This window comes from Mixophyes fleayi (assembly GCF_038048845.1).
Source record: "Mixophyes fleayi isolate aMixFle1 chromosome 4 unlocalized genomic scaffold, aMixFle1.hap1 SUPER_4_unloc_3, whole genome shotgun sequence".
Lineage (NCBI taxonomy): Eukaryota > Metazoa > Chordata > Amphibia > Anura > Limnodynastidae > Mixophyes > Mixophyes fleayi.
The window spans coordinates 841,504-845,102 of NW_027445889.1; the positions used below are offsets into that span (position 1 = coordinate 841,504).

General features: G+C 40.0%; 2 non-coding genes across 2 annotated transcripts; both read right to left on the minus strand.

Annotated features, from left to right (window-relative positions):
• Positions 1–363: 363 nt before the first annotated feature.
• Positions 364–436, minus strand: TRNAV-AAC (transfer RNA valine (anticodon AAC)). Its single transcript has one exon. It is a non-coding gene; the product is annotated as a tRNA-Val (tRNA).
• A 1,402-nt stretch (positions 437–1,838) lies between these two features.
• On the minus strand, positions 1,839–1,911 carry TRNAV-AAC (transfer RNA valine (anticodon AAC)). The gene has a single exon. It is a non-coding gene; the product is annotated as a tRNA-Val (tRNA).
• Positions 1,912–3,599: the final 1,688 nt, after the last annotated feature.

A 3,599-nucleotide genomic window follows, 5' to 3' on the forward strand; every position in this document is an offset into this window, starting at 1 on the left:
CAGATCCCTGTGTCATGACCAAGAACAATGATGAGTGGTTCCTGGCAGATAAATGGCTTCCGCACACCATTCAATAAAGAAGCTGGGAGGCAATGGTCGCATCCCCTTTCTATGTCTCCCTGAAACCTCATTGACATCATCCCTGTGACTTGTTCCTGAAAGACATAGAGAGGTTAAGTGCCCGACAGGAGCTATTGCTAAGATATACAGGAGGCGTATGGAAATGATTGTTAATTCATATATGAAGGTGGATAGGTAGATGGTGTTGCAATGACATTAAAAGTTCCTGTTGATACAACTATTTTCAAGATGTTATATCAATTTTACATCTCACATGTCCTATATAAAAGGAGATCTAACGCTTGTTTCTGCCCGGTTTCGAACTGGGGACCTTTCGCGTGTTAGGCGAATGTGATAACCACTACACTACAGAAACACCAGCTGTGAGCTTTGTTGACCTCTGCCACTGTAATAGAGAGGGATCCTTACTGACATTTAATAATCTGTATCTGGACTCAAATTGATAAAAGGATTTGATTATTTACACTGACTGTCTGAGGGTGTTATCCTACACACATCGAGGTATCCAGGGTCCCCATTTCCTAGTACTTCATTAGGGGTCCATCTTGGATGGTTGGTCACTTAGTAAAATCAGAATGCAGAGATAATCCTTTCCCACCTTGTGTCTCATTATACCACATAGGTGTAGTATAATTGAATTCTGGTATAATTTCCTAAATTATGGGGTGAAGTTCATTCTGTGTGACATTTAGATATTTTTGTATGTGTCTCACAGTGATTAAAGTGGTTTCCTCACGCTGGGGAGAAGGACAGGGAATATTGTCGTATTTCGTTTTCATAATCTTTTGATCTTTTCATTTGTTTTTTGTTTCATTTAAGTTTTACTCTTTCATTATTCCGTTGTAGACCTAGTATAGTTATAAGATCAAATTTACTATTAATGTATTGGTGTTAAGGAAGATCTGATCTCAACCTGATCACCCATAGTTGACACTACAGTCAACTAGCTATCTCCCATCACTATATGCGGAAGTGCACAGACACTTACACATTTTGAACACAGCACTCCCATTGAGTGACTAGGAGGGAAATAGCCATATGAATCAGTTCTTGCCCACTCGTTGGAGCCTTTGGCTGTCAGTGCAACCTCTACGTCGTCTCATAGCAATATGGCTGGTTTGACAACATAGAAAGACAGTGGTGAGGAAGTGTTGATTATGAGACTGACGCGCTACCTACTGTGCTAACGAGGCCGCTTCACTGTAAGCACATAACGTTGAACAATGTTCTTCAATTCTATCTTCACTATTAACTTATTTATAAGAAGATGTTTTCTAATTCATAGTTATGTTTTGCTGCTGCTCTATGGTTAACTAATAAAACTAACCCCTTCCCGATACAGGATGTAACGGTAATGTCTTGTTCAATTTTAGGCAGGGAGTTACAGCAAGTCACAGATTCCTGTGTCATGACCAAGAACAATGATGAGTGGTTCCTGGCAGATAAATGGCTTCCGCACACCATTCAATAAAGAAGCTGGGATGCAATGGTCGCATCCCCTTTCTATGTCTCCCTGAAACATCATTGACATCATCCCTGTGACTTGTTCCTGAAAGACATAGAGAGGTTAGGTGCCCTACAGGAGCTATTGCTAAGATTTACAGGAGGCGTATGGAAATGATTGTTAAATCATATATGAAGGTGGATAGGTAGATGATGTTGCAATGACATTAAAAGTTCCTGTTGATACAACTATTTACAAGATGTTATATCAATTTTACATCTCACATGTCCTATATAAAAGGAAATCTAACGCTTGTTTCCGCCCGGTTTCGAACCGGGGACCTTTTGCGTGTTAGGTGAATGTGATAACCACTACACTACAGAAACACCAGCTGTAAGCTTTGTTGACCTCTGCCACTGTAATAGAGAGAGATCCTTACTGACATTTAATGATCTGTATCTGGACTCAAATTGATAAAAGGTTTTGATTATTTACACTGACTGTCTGAGGGTGTTATCCTACACACATCGAGGTATCCAGGGTCCCCATTTCCTAGTACTTCATTAGGGGTCCATCTTGGATGGTTGGTCACTTAGTAAAATCAGAATCCAGAGATAGTCCTTTCCCAGCTTGTGTCTCATTATACCACATAGGTGTAGTATGATTGAATTCTGGTATAATTTCCCAAATTATGGGGTGCCGTTCATTCTGTGTGACATTCAGACATTTTTGTATGTGTCTCACAGTGATTGAAGTGGTTTCCTCAAGCTGGGGAGAAGGACAGGGAATATTGTCGTATTTCGTTTTCATAATTTTTTGATCTTTTCATTTGTTTCTTGTTTCATTTAAGTTTTACTCTTTTATTATTCCGTTGTAGACCTAGTATAGTTATAAGATCAAATTTACTATTGATGTATTGGTGTTAAGGAAGATCTGATCTCAACCTGAACACCCATAGTTGACACTACAGTCAACTAGCTATCTCCCATCACTATATGCGGAAGTGCACAGACACTTACACATTTTGAACACAGCACTCCCATTGAGTGACTAGGAGGGAAATAGCCATATGAATCAGTTCTTGCCCACTCATTGGAGCCTTTGGCTGTCAGTGCAACCTCTACGTCGTCTCATAGCAATATGGCTGGTTTGACAACATAGAAAGACAGTGGTGAGGAAGTGTTGATTATGAGACTGACGCGCTACCTACTGTGCTAACGAGGCCGCTTCACTGTATGCACATAACGTTGAACAATATTCTTCAATTCTATCTTCACTATTAACTAATTTATAAGAAGATGTTTTGTAATTCATAGTTATGTTTTGCTGCTGCTCTATGGTTAACTAATAAAATTAACCCCTTCCCGCTACAGGATGTAACGGTAATGTCTTGTTCAATTTTAGGCAGAGAGTTACGGCAAGTCACAGATCCCTGTGTCATGACCAAGAACAATGATGAGTGGTTCCTGGCAGATAAATGGCTTCCGCACACCATTCAATAAAGAAGCTGGGATGCAATGGTCGCATCCCCTTTCTATGTCTCCCTGAAACCTCATTGACATCATCCCTGTGACTTGTTCCTGAAAGACATAGAGAGGTTAAGTGCCCGACAGGAGCTATTGCTAAGATATACAGGAGGCGTATGGAAATGATTGTTAATTCATATATGAAGGTGGATAGGTAGATGGTGTTGTAATGACATTAAAAGTTCCTGTTGATACAACTATTTTCAAGATGTTATATCAATTTTACATCTCACATGTCCTATATAAAAGGAGATCTAATGCTTGTTTCTGTCTGGTTTTGAACCGGGGACCTTTCGCGTGTTAGGCGAATGTGATAACCACTACACTACAGAAACACCAGCTGTGAGCTTTCTTGACCTCTGCCACTGTAATAGAGAGGGATCCTTACTGACATTTAATGATCTGTATCTGGACTCAAATTGATAAAAGGTTTTGATTATTTACTCTGACTGTCTGAGGGTGTTATCCTACACACATCGAGGTATCCAGGGTCCCCATTTCCTAGTACTTCATTAGGGGTCCATCTTGGATGGTTGGTCACTTAGTAA